Here is a 16788-nt window from a genome sequence, read left to right as displayed (position 1 = left end):
CCACTGTACTCTGGGATCTTTGAAAGGAAGGGACTTTAAAATGTTTTTATATCTTATAGAAATTCTGTCAGTTCTCAAGACTGATCAGTACTGTGTTTCTTCTGAAATTGAAGTAGATGGGAGGTGAGGAAAATTGGGCAGATTTTGATTAGCAAAGTTTCTAATTTGGAAGTAGTGGGAAAATTGTGTTGATGGGAAGCTAAATCTGGAGTGTAATTGTTCGTAGGATGCAAAGACATTATCTATGTATAAATCTCTAAGTAATTCAATCCTGTACATTTTCCAGACATTAAAAACTGTTTTAAGTTTGAGAGGGTGGAAAAGGTGGTTATCATGTAGAGGTGCCACAGATAAAAGCTTATCTTTCTAAAAAAATAAAAAAACCTAACCAGGACTGTCCCTCCCATCCTCCACCCCCCCCCCCCCCCCCCCCTTTAAAAGCCAATGCCATAAGTTATTGGGAGTTTGAATCTATCTGCATCTACATTTCAACAAGCATTTTCAATTATTTTCCACCAATTATGGTACAACATATTTTGGGAGTATGTGTGTTCCCAGCAGTTTGTTATTTTATATTTATACTACTGATTAAAAGTTTTAAAATACCTCAGTTTTTCTTCAAATTAAATCAGTTAAAATGCAATGGATGACCTAAAATGGTGAAATGGTAAGTAGTAAATTGGCAGAGGTTTAAATGTAAAGTTTAGATTAGCAAAAACTGGAAAAAAGTAAATTTCAGCATATTACAAATGGGCCTTCTTCGGGGAACAACCTACAGATGTTCTGCAGCAATTAAAGTAAATTAAGCCTTTCAAGTTGAAGCAAATAATTTGCACAGGTGTCCCAACTTCTGTTGATTACTTAAAAACTCTCTGTCTGTTTTAAAGCAAAGTTGGAATAGACTGTTTTACTACATCCTCTACACCCTAGAAAGTTGTAAATTCCAGTGATAATGGCAAGAAAATGTCAATTAACAAATGTAATGAGACACAGCCTAATTACCCTTAGACATGCAGGCCTTTAATTTAGAAAAATTGCAAACAAAACCAAAGTGTCAGTGAGGACGGTGTCCTACACAACCCAAAGGCAATTGGAAACTGGAAGAAACTCTCATAGGAAGAGATCTGGCAGACCCAAAGTCACAACCCAATCAGAACACAAGTTTCTGAGAGTCACCAGCTTGTGTGATAGGCACCTCACAGAACAACAGTTTCAAGTACAACTTAACAGTGGTTGAAAAAAAGCAAGTCTCAGTTTCTACTGTGAAGTGGAGACTTTGTGCTGAAGGTTTGACAGGGCGAGTGGCCTTAAAAAAGCCATTTCTTAAAGGACAAAATAGGGCCATGAATTAACGGCTGTGGACCAATGCATACTGTAAGAAAGTCTTATGGACCAATGAATCAAAATCTGAAATCTTCAGTTCATCAAAGAGGAAGTTTTTATGCTATCAAGTTCATGAAAGGATGGTTCCTCAGTGTGTGACACCAAACATGATGGAGGAAGTGTGATAGTCTGGGGTTCTTTTGCCGGAGGCAGAGTTGGTGACTTGCATCAAGTGACTAGCATTCTAAATCAAAAGGGTAACCATAGTCTGGCTGTTATATCAGCAAAAGGTGGCTACTTTGATGAATCAAAACTTTCAATAAAATTTATTTTAAGATTTTTTGCTATGTAAGCTAAGAACAGAGCTCCAGGTCTTCAAATTAATGAAAGTCTGGTCTTGGTGGTGTGTCACCTTTAATAAGGCATTGATGATGTGTCAGAGCTATGGGTGACATCAATCTTCATTCTACCTCTCTTAACCCCAGAGCAAGTAAAGCCACAAAGTATGGGCCATAGAAATACATAAAACAATCCCATATAACACAGGTCTTGGTTTCCCTCTTGACAAACCTAATGAAATTGGTGTTCATAAAAAATAAGAAGCATTATGTATCATTTACACTTTAACTAACCTTCCATTTCTGCTGGGGAAGATGGTAAATGCATACAATGACACACTGCAGCCCAAGGGCAAAAATCTCAAACACAAGTTTGAGAGCAATTTGATTAATCTTAGTTAAACTAGCTCTAACCTGCCCTACTTAACATGCCAAAAAAATTTCTTCGTCCCATCTGGCATACCCAGTAAAGTTTTACAACACAGTTACAACTTCTGTCTCAGATAAGTGAGGAATAATGACAGTTTTCCCACATCATTCATTGCTAGTAGTTTTGTACAGCTCATTTTTCAGACAATGAAACCACAGGATCATTGTTGTTAAGGAAACTAAATAAACCTTAGAAGTCTTATCAAAACACATATTGATCCATAACATCAGGCAGATGAACAGATGAACAGAATTTCAAAAATAAGAATATATACACCCAAAAATATACGTAAAACAGTAAATGGTGGTTTAATCTTGGACGTTACAGTGAGACAATTAGCTATATACACTTTTCAGTGGAAATACAAGCCTCACTAACTTATACAAAAAATTACTTTCTAAAAATATTTTACACTTATTCTGAAATTCACTTTTATTCAACAAAAATTGGAGCAAACCTTCCAAAAGACATGCCAGAAACATGGACATGATTTCATAAAGCATCATCTCTGTATGGATCCATTATGGGCCTACACCAATTAACAATTTAATCTAAATGATGGACTTTTCTCCGGTTCACACCACACCGTTTCAACTTTCATCATCTAAATTCCTCCTGTTACTAAGCACATCTAGTTTCTGCCTAGTATAGACCTGCACAGAGATGAAACATGGCTCCATATCTTATCTTGTACTCCCAAGATGAATGCCTGTACAGTGGAACCTTGGTTCACGACCACAATTCGTTCCAAAACTCTGGTCGTAAATCGAGTTGGTCGTGAACCGAAGCAATTTCTCCCATAGGGTTGTATGTAAATACAATTAATCCGTTCCAGACCGTACAAACTGTATGTAAATATATATATTTTTTAGTTTTTAAGCACAAATATAGTTAATTACACCATAGAATGCACAGCGTAATGGTAAACTAAATGTAAAAACATTGAATAACACTGAGAAAACCTTGAACAACAGAGAAAACTAACACTGCAATAGTTCGCGCTATAGTGCTAGGAACCGCTCGCTAAAAACACTTTTTTTAATGAGTTTTAAGCACAGGGGAAAAAATGAACATCTGAAAAATCCGTAATTTAATAAACCACCAAGAAAAGTAACATTGCAACAATGCAGGCTACAAACCGATCACTGTAAATAGAACTGAAAACAAAAACAAGCCTTCTCTACCTTATGCGTCCCTCGCTTGCTCTCTCTCGCCTGTGTGTGTGTGTGTGCGTGCTTTTGCGAGCCTGGAGCGCCTGTGTGTGTGTCTCTCTAGAGCGCTGTGTGTGTGCGTGTGTCTCTCTCTGTCTTGCGCTGCCTGTGTGTGTGTGTGTGTGTGTGTCACGCTCTCTCGCTCTCTCTCTCTCTCTTGCTTGCTGCACAGGAAATGCACACGGAGAGACTGAACATGTACAAACCGAAAGGGAACCTGGCTTGTTCATATACCGAGTGTGTGGTCGTGAACCGAGGCAAAAGTTTGGCAAAATTTTTGGTCGTAAACCGAGTTGTACGTGTATCGAGACGTTCGTGAAACGAGGTTCCACTGAGTTCTGTATTTGTCCAGAACTCAAGTGTAATTGCCAATTTTAGAACCTTGCCCAATTATTTAATACAGCTGTAATGATTAAAAAAAGTCTAGACTTTATAGGTAGCTTTGAAATGCAAGATAGAATTTTTTTCTATTCATCTAAGACAAGCAGAAATTCAGATTAATTGGTTTACCACTAGAATATCAAAGTGGCAGTCACTTTTAATGCCAAATTATCTACCACATCTATGACATAAGGAATGTCCGCCAAGTACACTTTCTGGCTTTGACGGCTTGGATTAGGTTTATTTGTACATCTATGAAAACATAATATTCTGGAAAATGCCTCTTTATATTAGTTATCCTGTCCTACTGAATGTAGGGCTGCCAACTCTCCTTCTCTGGAAATGAGGACATTTGGGTCGAAAAATGAGGACACCTTTCCCTATGATGTCATAATACTATGTGACGGATGGCCTGGGCACCCCTGCACCATGTATACCAGGGGGACAAGGGTGGGAAACCCAGTATCTCCCCCTGGACGCTAGATGGCAGCCTCCCTGAGTTGCAGCAGTGCCTTTACTCCCCCAGGGCTTCATGGGGATTGGAATTCTGTGCAGCCCTGTTGGGTTCCGCGGGCGCCGCCAGGGGGTGCTGCACCAGGAGTTGCTGGCCCCTTTTGTGCACTGGTTTCACCTTACCCAGAAGTGCATTCGGATGTCAGCAAACAAGCACCTGGAGCACTTCCAGGTACCCAATAAAAGGAGCCAGCGACCACCACTCAGCAGCCACAGTTGGGTGGAAGGAGAACAAAGCTTGCTGAGAAGGAGTGGTGGTGAAAGAGAGATGAAGAGTGCTTGGTGTTACTTGTGGACTGTGTTGTGGCTGGAGGGATTACGGAGGAAGGCATTCCCTCCACCTGAAGAAAAAATAAACAGTTTTTAGTTTTACACGTGCCTCTGTGTCAATCTGTATCGGGTCAGGTGCAATATAGCGCCTTTATCTTACAACACCTTTATACTGTCTTATGTTTTTTTAAAATAATACAAACCTTTAGTAGCAGTTTATCACTATAATTATGAAATGACAGTCACAATCACAGTCACTGGTAAACTCAATAACCCATTAAATATTTTGAATATGTTAAGCCTCTTAAATTAACAGACTTCATTCCTTCCATTCTTATTTGGACAGCTTAACTGTCGTAAACCTGTAAAATATGATATACATGGTAAATTCACTCTTTTCAATTTAGTTTATTTGCACTTATCTACCTTCTCTTATACAGTCATGGCCGAAATTATCGGCACCCCTGGAATTTTCCCAGAAAATGCACCATTTCTCCCATAAAATTGTTGCAATTACAAATGTTTTGGTATACACGTTTATTTCCTTTATGTGCATTGGAACAACACAAAAAAACAGAGAAAAAAAGCCAAATCTGACATCATGTCACGCAGAACTCCAAAAATGGGCCAGACAAAATTATTGGCACCTTTTCAAAATTGTGGGTAAATAGTTTTATTTCAAGCATATGATGCTCGTTTGAACTCACCTGTGGCAAGAAGCAGGTGCTGGCAATATAGCAATCATACCTAAAGCCAGTTAAAATGGAGAAAAGTTGACTCAACCTTTCTGTTGTGTGTCTGAGTGTGCCACACTAAGCATGGAGAACAGAAAGAAGAGCAGAGAATTGTCTGAGGACTTGAGAACAAAAATTGTGGAAAAATATCAACAATCTCAAGGCTACAAGTCCATCTCCAGAGATCTTCATGTTCCTTTGTCCACTGTGCGCAACATAATCAAGAAGTTCACAACACATGGTACTGTAGCTAATCTCCCTGGACGAGGACGAAGAGAAAAATTGATAAAAGACTGCAACGAAGGATAGTCCGAATGGTGGATAAACAGCCCCAATCAACTTCAAAACATTTTCAAGCTGTTCTGCTGATTCAGGGTGCAACAGTGTCAGCTCAAACTATCCGTCGACATCTGAATCAAATGAAACACTACGGCAGGAGAGCAAGGAGGACCCCACTGCTGACACAGAAACATAAAAAAACCAGACTGGAGTTTGCCAAAATGTACTTGAGGAAGCCAAAATCCTTCTGGGCGAACATCTTGTGGACAGATGAGCCCAAGGTAGAGCTTTTTGGTAAAGCTCATCATTCTACTGTTTACAGAAAACGGAATGAGGCCTACGAAGAAAAGAACACAGTACCTACAGTCAAACATGGTGGAGGTTCTAAGATGTTTTGGGGATGTTTAGCTGCCTCTGGCACTGGATGCCTTGACTGTGTGCAAGGCATCATGAAATCTGAAGACTACCAAAAGATATTGGGGCACAATATAGGGCCCAGTGTCAGAAAGCGAAGAGGTCATGGGTGTTCCAGCAGGACAATGACCCCAAACATACCTCTAAAAGCACCCAGAAATGGTTGAAGACAAAGCGCTGGAGAGTTCTGAAGTGGCCAGCGATGAGTCCAGATCTAAATCCGATTGAACACTTATGGAGAGATCTCAAAACTGCTGTTGGGAGAAGGCACCCTTCAAATCTGAGAGACCTTGAGCAGTTTGCAAAAGAACAGTGGTCGGAAATTCCAGTTGAGATGTGTAACAAGCTTGTTGATGGTTATAAGAAGCGCTTGATTTCAGTTATTTTTTCCAAAGGGCGTGCAACCAAATATTAAGTTGAGGGTGCCAATAATTTTGTCCAGCCTAGTTTTTGAGTTTGTGTGACATTATGTCAGATTTGGCTTTTTCTCTGTTTTTTTGTGTTGTTCCAATGCACATAAAGGAAATAAACGTGTATACTAAAACATTTGTAATTGCAACAATTTTCTAGGAGTAATGGTGCATTTTCTGGGAAAATTCCAGGGGTGCTGATAATTTCGGCCAGGACTATATTTTTCACTGAAGCTATTGTTCTCAGTAAATCTGGGTTCTTGGATAAATATGAATAGAAATCTTCACATAGCATGCTACTGAAATTGAACCTTGTGAGCATTAGCCCCTTAATTGAATCTGTTCTGCCCTTTTGAAAACAAGGATATTTGTTGTTCAAGTAGTCTGTGAGCTTGCACTCTTTTTTTGGCATAATGGGTATTCCTGAATTTATGCAAATGAAAGAATTATGAAAATATTATTTGAAGAAGTCATTTGTTACTTGATCAACTAATAACTAAAAAGATATTGCATTTATATGACAGAATAAATGTGTGATTTTTTTTTAAATTAACTGAACCTTTAATAGTCGACTCATTCATTTACAATTATAAATCCATTTTGGAGCAACAGGTGGTAATAACAATACTTTCCATTAAAATATTACAAAGGAGTACTTACACGCACTTAAATATGACAGACTGTACCTGGATGTATGAAACTTTCTTGTTTAAACAAGCTGCCAAAAGAAGAATTGAAAATAAGATTTCTCATAGAAAAATTTGAAATTGTAATTTCGATTTTGAATAAATTCACTTAAATGACTGTGAATTGGGATTACAAATAATTAAAGAAAGGAACAACATTTATAATTAACTGTCTACTTGCCGAGCAGATAAAGCTGAATTCAAAAGATGACGTGAAAAAGCCAAGTTGGACAGATATTGACTATTCTTGTCAATATCTGCATTGTTTAGTATCGGCATGGAAGTGAAGATTCTGGGGGAAATAAAGTGTGCGCACTACTTCTGCAAATGTTAATTGGTGTATGGCTTTCAATTTTTACCAATGATAAGGATATGGAGATTTTCAAAATTTTAGGAGCCAAAATTTCTGACATTTTCAAAATTTTATAAATTCCTCCCAGACAGTCCATGGCGCGTTAAAAATGAGGACATGTCTGTGAAAATGAAGACAGTTGGCAGCCCTAACTGAATGGGATAATAAAGTGAGCTTCCTCAGCATCAACGTCTGTGTATGCCATCCACATCACTTATATGCTTTTGAATGTAAATAATGGCAGCCTGTATTTATTTAAAAGCCACTGTAAGCCAGTTGTGCAGGAAGAAAAAAAAAAGTTACATTTTATTGAATTAATTAATATCAAATAAACATTCCATACAAGCAAGTCAAATTTTACAAAACTAGGTTTGAGTCAAATCAACCCCGACCCATGAGAAAGAGAGCTAGGCCAACAGAGTAAAACTTTAATAGTAAGAAGAATAAGTAAATAAATAGAATAAAAAAGGGGAGAGAATCAGCTTCCTCAGTTTTGCACAGATCCTCTAAGTGATAACTTGATTTTTTCCAATTTCAAATAATATACTGTATAAGATCAGTCACCCACTAACTTAAAAGAGAGGAGTTTGGATTCTTCCAGTTGATCAAGATAAGTCTACATGCCAATAGTGAAGTAAGGACAACTACAGTTTGTCCTTCTCCACTTTAAGTCCATCTGGAAGTACACCAAACACAGCGGTTAGTGGATTAGAAGATTTTGTGACACCAAGGCCGTCTATGGCATTTAGATTTTGGTCCAAAATTATGTTAATTTGGTGTATGCCCTAGACATACAGCTCAATGAGGCTGGAAGCTTTCTCAGCATCAACTTCTGTGCAAGCCATCCAAATCACTTATACGCCTTTGTATGTAAATAATAGCAGTTTGTATTTATTTAGCACTAGAATTACAAAAACCTATGAAAAAAACTCGTAAACCTAGCCCACCTTAAATCCCTTCGCACCTCTCCGTTTTGCTTTTTCTATGACAGCATAACAAGCTCTTCTTACAGTAGATCATCACATTTTCTTTGCTGCTAGTTTTTAGTCTGTGTATTTGATTACATAAAATTATTAATCTCCTTCCTGCAAGATAAAGAAATAAGCAAATGTATTTTACTAATTGCCATTGTATAGCCATTATACTGCAACTAATACTGATAATATGATTTAATGGCAACTCCTGCTTAAAATTTTCTTCTTGCACAACTGACTTACATTGGCTTTTAACACTAGAATTACCAAAGCCTATGAAAAAAACTCATAAAACTGGCCCATCTTAAATGCCTTCACACCTCTCCGCCACCGTCTTTTGTATTGTAAATGTGCCGATCAAGACAAGCAGCCTACTATTCTATCCCCCCCACCGCCACAGAACGGTCACAAAGTTCTCCCAGCTTAAGCCTGGATTATCTGGGAGTCAGGTACGTAGAGTTGTATAGGAAAATAAGTGATCGTTATTTGGAACACATGCATTTCATGTGCGTTCCGTTTCTACAACAATCTATGTAAACACATTGTTAAAACAGAAACATTTTTCATATTTTAGTAATAAATTACAAAATGTAGACATAAACTGTATATAATATGTGAAGTCTGAAGTCCAAAGATCAAATAAACACTTTCACAAAAGGTCCAAGGATGGTACAACAGCTTCTGTAGCGCAGTGGTAAGAACTGCTGACTTGTAATCAAGAGTCCCCCAGTTCGATCCTGACTGCCTCATAAATTTACTGTTTTGAGTAGTTGCTCTTATAATATTATACAATAAAAACATACATTTGATTTGCATCTGGAACAGCCAGTGTACATTTATAGTACTTGTAAAAGTTAACTTTTTTTTTTGTTTTATTCTCTCAGTCACGATCACGATACATACTACCCAACCCCCCAAAGGGATCTGATGATGTTAGTTTTTATTTGAAACTAGGAGTAACTGTAGATGTGAGTGGTGTTTTGAGACAATAGAACTGGAAATTCTAAGATCTGGATGGATAAAAGCTGACACACAAACGCTGGTGAGTTTGCCTTCTTCCTATTTCATTTGTCACTTGAATTTGTTTTTATTCAGTTTTACTGAGTGTTCCTGCTTTCGCTGAATTAGTATGCACCTTATGGTCCGTGATGTCAAACCTGATCAGAACATTCTGCAGATAGATAGACTGGTTCCATTCTACAAGGAGTTAAAAAAAAACACATCATGAAAAAACAAAAAGTGACCAAGTGCAAATTTTATGTTTGTTTGTCACCTTTACCCCTTCCAGCACAATGACTTTAAATGCTTAAACTCAGCACTAGATTTGATAATTCACACGCTGACCACATAAACCCATATAAGTACACTCTCTGTATATACATGTAAGGTCCAGTTCTTTGGTGATATCAAAATATGTTCTAGAGTATGGTGTTATTGTGCTCTCATGTAAATGGCTAGCAAAATCATTTCAACCCGTATCTTTATTAATACTATATAATCTATGAGGGCACAGAGTTTAACTCTGCTGCCACATGGATCCAGTGCACTGGGTTATTGCCTCCCCCCAAGCCCCCGTCTGAAATGGGGTTTCCTTAGATTCTCTTCCCATATCCCCAGATATGTGCAGGTTACTTTAATTGCCACTTTCAAATTGCCCTTGTGTGGGTGAACCATAAAACTAGGGATTTGTACCCAATGCTCTTGGGACAGAACAACACCCCACAATTAACAGATTTGGATTAGGCACGCTTAATAAAGCTGCATTAAGTATTATATATACTCCAAGTATCTGCAATACCAAGTTATTAAAACATCCTACTAGCAATGTCTTGCTACTTCAAGATGCTACCAAGATGAACAGCAATTGCCCAAAGTTGCATTCAAAATAATATACAGATTCATGAAAAATAGTTGATGAAAACCCTCTTTTATTATTCATCATTGGATGATCAGCTACAAATGGTGCATTTCTTACAAAAGGTTTTGGTAAATCTGGAAACTAAAAGACAGCTTAAGTCAGAGATGTAAATATAAGAGAAACACTGTAAACATATTCTCTTTGTTGCAGGAGAGTTTGATACTTATCAGAAAAATTTCCATCAAGATAAGCCTTTAATTTATGTATTTCAGAGCCTTCTTGTTCCTTTAGATACGAAGACGCTTCCCTCTGGTGTGACAGTTTTAAAAATGACAAAAGGTTTCCCATGTTTTTTTAAGTAACTATGACAGGGTTAACTTTGTGTATAAATAAAAAAACAAAACATTAAAAGAACAACATGATTTTTCTTCTGTTAAGCCAAAAGAAACAGAGACAGACTGAACATCTGCATATGTTTTTAAGTGATTTCATGCTTCAATGCACAAATATCAAGTTTACTGTCACATGTACAGAGTACAATGAATTTGTTACTTCCATGTCTATCTATCACATACCATGCAACCAAAATGTGGTGTCATGATTGGATAGTATTATAGGTTATAATGTTTCTACTCGTTAACAAGTGAGCTAGCTTCTTCACTGAATACGCAGACACGAATTTCACCGTACTCTGTGCATGTGACAATGCCATAATATATACTTGCCCAAATTACTACAAGTGGCTACTGTCTATCCAGAGAAGCAGCAATTCTACGTCGAGTACTGCTACACTAAACAATCTGCAAAGGAGCAGGCACTCAGCAACTTAATTGCAGGTTACATAAAAATAAGAAGGATGGATTAAAAGAGCCACCTGGGTGAGGAACAGTTTCAAGCGAATTTGAAATCTGAGGTTAAAGCAATCCGATATATGCTTCACATTCAACATATATTTAATAGAGGACCGGATGGATAGACATTTTGGTTGATAAAAAAATACATAAAATCAGACTGTTCTCTTCACACAGATTGCATTTAGTTCTTTGGAAACAAGCAGATCACTGCTAGAATTAAAATACATTCTAAGAAACATTCAAACTGCCAGCTTTTAAGCTGCATAGAGATCTAGATTCTGTTAATACAATCTGACATTTCAAAGGAAAAGGAATATTCTCTGCTACCACATTAACAAGTCACTCTGTTGGAATGCATACATCCTGTACATAGCTCTAATTCCAAAGAGAAAACCTACCCTGGGGGCTTAAGCTTTAAAGATTCTTGTGACATGATAAGACTAACAGTCAACAGAAGAGTTTTACATGTACCACACAAATTAGAAAATGTATTTATATCAAGAAAATACATTTTAAAATACTATGATGTATGGGCTCTTTAATGAAACATTTTGAAAATACTTTTTAACTGCAAACTTTAAGGAACTCATCACAAGAAGAATGGCCACAACTGTTGCCTTCACCCAGCCCCAGTTAAAATAGAACTATTACAACTTAAATAACAATTGAGGAAACGCCAACATATAATTTAAGGAGTTAAGTACTGTAAATAGTACAAAGCACAAGGAAAAATTCCACACCTAGAAAAATATGCTGCACATCTGACTGAGTTAACCCACAGGCTATAAAATGCCATCAATTTGAATGCTAACTTACATGAAGACAAGTAACACAGTATTAAAAGAATTTTCACACACCGAAAAATTACACCTCCAAGAAAAATACTACATAATAATATGTAAGATACAATTCCAAAAATGTACCACGTTTCTAAAACGTTTTCTCAGAAACAGAATATATTTTTTAATAAAAGACCCTGATTAACAATAACAAAACAATAAAACTTAACCAGACCCACTTAATCTAGTACAGTATTATAACAGCCCTGGCCTATATAAGTAGCAAGGGCTGCTGAAGATAAGAAAAACCCCAGACAGTAATAATACAAAAAAAAACCCTCCACAAAAGCTGTAAAGCCATTTTCATCTCCTGAAGCCACCAGCTCATCCTCCTTGATCAGTGTACAAAATTGCAAAACAAAACAGAGGAAAAAAATAATAAAAATAAGAAACCATCAATATGCTGGAAACTAATGCACACATACATAAAGTTGAATTGATTAATTCACCAAAGAAAAACATTGGTGATACACTATTTTGAGTACTTGGTATAGCAACGAGAAACTCCTTTGCTTATCTTCTCTAGTAAGGTGACACAACAAATATCACTGATTATGCACCACAATGTTCTAACATTTTACTGAAAACAGCCTAGTTAAGAAATGCTGAAGGATATGCAGGTAAGCAGACAACTTTTACAAAATGTGGGTGGGGAACAGATAAAAAATCCCCAATATGACCAACAGCCTAATACATTTTTATTTTGTTGCTCAATTTTAGACCTTAATGTTCTTTTAATTTTGATGCAGTTAGGATTTGAAGACACCAGAAAAATTAAAATTGCTGACTGAAAATTATAGAAGCAGCCCTTTTGGTGAATGGCTCCTAGACTTTCCAAACAATGATAACAATTATATTATTTCAGATTAAATAAAAAAAGATGAACAAAGCTTAGAAAATCTAACACAAGCTAAAAACTACTTTACGATTCAACTCTATTTACAGTGCCTTCTTCAGATATGTTTGACTGCAGCTGTCTGGTTCAAAGTGGAAGCCTCTGAGCGGTGTTTAACACCTGTCTGAACTGGCCTAATAACTACTAAGTTAGAATTAAAATGTACATCTAGTAGGCCGATTCATTGTCTTAAATATATAAATGTGTTGCCAAGAGCTAAGTTATTTCAAATTCATACGGTAGTACTCATCACTTGTTATTAAAGATGACAGGGCATCCTTCACTGGAGGTCACCATTTTAAAATATCCAAACATACAAACACAATACCCATAAGTGAGCTCTGCAGTGTCCATAAGAAAACTGATAAGTAAGCATCAACAAATTCCACTTAAGACTGTATGTAGCAAATGGTGAGAACTTTATTTATATAAAAAAAAAAAAAATCAATAAATTGATCCCATGATGAGGATCTTATTTCTATATGCAAAAAATGTTTCAGTAAAAAGGAAGAGTACTGTACTATTATTAATACTTGGAAATTAATTCAAAGAACAGTGGGGTATTTACTCTTTTTCTTATTAAAATCCATGTAGCTAGCAAATCTATTATTCATCTAAAGTTGCTTTATATACATTTTGCTAATTCTTCAAAACTGCTGCAACAAGGTGGTTTTCAGAAGTTATAAGAAGGTACTATAATGCACTCAAATGCATATAAATTATAATGGATAGCTGTTATGATGATACTTATTCCTTGGTATTATGTCTTGAATATTAATAACAATTTAAAATCTCCAATAAAACTAGATTTGTAAATCTCTTCTTAATTAAACAGCAGACTTTACAAGTACAGTAAAACCTGCTATTGGGACCAACCTTAGGCAGGTGGTCACCTTAACCAAAGAAGGACATATGGAAGGAAAACTTAAGACTCTAAAATAAAAATTCGAAGGGAAGCATGAAAACATTATTACTAACAAACAAGAAAAAACAAAAAAGTACTAATATTGAAGAAAAAATGGGAATTATTCCATTTATACAAAAAATTTGAAAGAAATGAGTAATCCACAGAAGCAGCATAGAGTCATGTGTTGACAAGAATTCCACGAATAAATGAAAGTAAGAAGAGGGGCGGGGAGTTAGGGCTATTCCAGTAGTCTCCTGGAAACCTGTCCCTCCCAGAAGCTCTAACATGATTTATTACACCTACAGAGAATAAAGGGACCAAATTTGTATGTTTTCCCAAATTAATTTTTTTCTGGTCACTATAGCCAAGATGATTGTCTTCCTAGGGATCAAGGAGAGGTGGTCAATGGTCACAATAGGCAGGTGGTCCCTTTATACAAACATTTTGCTGTATGAAACACCCTGTTTCTGAAGGGACCAAGGAAAAGTGGTCACCTTGACCAGTTGGTCACCTTACACAGGTGGTCACATTAGCAGGTTTTACTGTATTTACAAACTGAGATGTAAATGCTTTGCCAGGTACGCCCCAGACTGCTATTAAACACACTAGCAGAAAACGTAACGGCTAAGACAGCCAGCAATAGCTACTTTCCTAAGCTATTGACAGCAGGGTGTTGAGGGAAGAATAAATAAATAAAAATTTGAGAACAGCAATATTAGGATATTCCAATGCAATAAGAATGCTGGCTCCCTTTTTGCTGTTAATTCATTCTTAAAGTCCCACTGTGTTCCTTTAGATACTTTCAACCAAAAACTTCAAACTACTTGTCTATAACATTTACTTTTTTTTTTTTTTTTTAAACAAGCAATAACTTTTTATTGAAAATCATGCACTGTTCTACAGTAGAGAAGGTGATTTACAGGGTAAATACCTATAGTACAATCATTTACCATATTTTTCACAAGGCACTGGCAGATTAATGTACTAGATTAACAGCTGTACAGAGATGCAAACCGAATCAGTTACCTTACTGTGAAATAAATTAAATAACATTTTAAAATATCACTGCACTTTGGGCAAAAACTAATATTTAAATACGTTAATTTATGTCAATTTATAGAGTACATTTAAAACAACATCAATGCTGTAGCCAAAGTCCTTTTCATTAAACATACAATAAACATAAAATAAAATGTACAATACGTGATGTATTGCTGTGCAGCAGTGACAGGAACATTTATTTCTTTTAAAAAAATAAAAAAAACATTTTTCTACCCGAGCATTTTTTACTTTTATATCCACTATCATATGACCATAATATGCCCTAGTGTTTAGTACAGTCAGGGCTTATTGGAAATGTGAGAATAAACTTCATAGTACCATCACTTTATTTTATCACAAACCTGCTAAGACACAGACAGAATGCAGTAAATATTTGAGTGAAGTATTTTCACTAGAAAATGCTTGGAATGTTGACGAGGGTGTCTTTAGCATTAAACTCACCATTGAAGGGAGCTTCTCTATTAAGAACACAAAAATGCACCCTCATCTTTGTCGACCAGTTTCTCATTAACAAGTAAAGAGCAAGCATTTTAGGTAACATAATATTATAAATGTAGAAATAAAGGTATTCCAAACCTAGCTGTGTTTACAAATCTACATATCAAGATATCATAGTGGTACTGGTATTCTAGAAAGGAAGGCAGTGTGTTGTAAAGGTATTCAGGACACAGAACTCTACGCCAAAAAGCTGCAAGTTCAAATTAATATAAAATGCTAATTTTCCTAAAGAGTGATCTTTGCATAGTCTTCACAGATTCAAGTAAAAATAGTACATAAAGCATTCACACAAATATTTTATTTGTGCATGTAATACAAAAATGACTTAATTTTACTCATAAAATTTATATTGTTAGGATGTTCAAATAGTTTAATAAATACTCCACTGATAACTAGAAAATGGGAAACAACATCATACCTAAAACTAAGATGACCGTATAAATCTAGCTTTTAAAAATACTCCATTTGTCAAAACAAAATGAACAAATTACTGATGCTCTATTTACACAAATATAAAAAACTGCACTATACTTGTAAAATTTAGAAGTCAATACAGATAAAGTTATTAGCTACATAAATGCCTACACACTCACAAAGTACACATTCCTCCTCAGTTTAATAACCAAATAAATCACAATGGAAGGGATTTGTCTTGAATGCAGCTAATTCCAGCAGTGGTCAGAAAACGAACTGACTTAATAAGGACAAAAAAAAAATGTTATAAAACTAACTGCAGGCTAATCCATATCCTTCATTTAGTGCTATTCTCGACTAGATGATCCACAGATAAAACATTACAAAATATATATTTTGACATAACTAATTTACAACCACCCTCTATTTATATCAATATCAAAGTGATTCCTGATGGTGAAAGATGTACTGTCCAAATCTACAGAGAAGACATTTCAATTAATTCCATAATCATAGACAAACTATGATACACTGATATTTTGGATAGCTTCAGAATAGATTGCACAAGTCAATAGCTAACTGGGAGGAGGGAACAAGGCTAACTGGCTACTCAGAGATTTCCAACAGCTTTGCCTACCTGCAAGCCCCATTCAATAAAATGCATTAGCTATTAAACGTTACTGAGCAGCTCTGGCCTCCCCGGCTCCCTTAGGAACGAGACAGTACTCACAGACTTCCTGAAGCAAGTCTCAGTTACAATGACATCATCTTCTTACACGGCGCCTAGTGCCAACGACTTGTGTCAAAACCCAGGGGATGACACTAAGGCAGACAGCGAGCTTTCCTTTTGTGTCCAGTACTTACAGGATGGACTATTAACCAGCAAAGGGCTCAATGATGAAAAAAATATTTAGAGCAGAAGCACCAGAAGATGCCTTAAAGAAATGACTAGTCTATATTATAAAGAAACTGCTGCAAACCAAAAGTCTATCTAGTTTTTACTAAACTAATACAAATTCTGAAAACATGTTCTTCTAAAACCTTCACAATTTTTACAGTTGAATACTGCATGCTTTACATTTTATATAAATTATTATTTGTATAATAATTAATATTAATAAAATTATTATTTATAATAATATATTC

The 16788-nt window shown here is 36.0% G+C and overlaps 1 protein-coding gene across 4 annotated transcripts in view; it reads right to left on the bottom strand.

Moving 5' to 3' along the window:
- The window catches only part of dennd5a (DENN/MADD domain containing 5A), a 126576-nt gene that overhangs the window by 106243 nt on the left and 3545 nt on the right, over nucleotides 1-16788 (bottom strand). The window lies entirely within an intron of this gene.

Source organism: Erpetoichthys calabaricus, chromosome 2 (assembly GCF_900747795.2).
Source record: "Erpetoichthys calabaricus chromosome 2, fErpCal1.3, whole genome shotgun sequence".
In the NCBI taxonomy this organism is placed as follows: domain Eukaryota; kingdom Metazoa; phylum Chordata; class Cladistia; order Polypteriformes; family Polypteridae; genus Erpetoichthys; species Erpetoichthys calabaricus.
The sequence above is the reverse complement of the archived record's forward strand: the minus strand, read 5'-3'. Positions and strand labels throughout refer to the sequence as shown.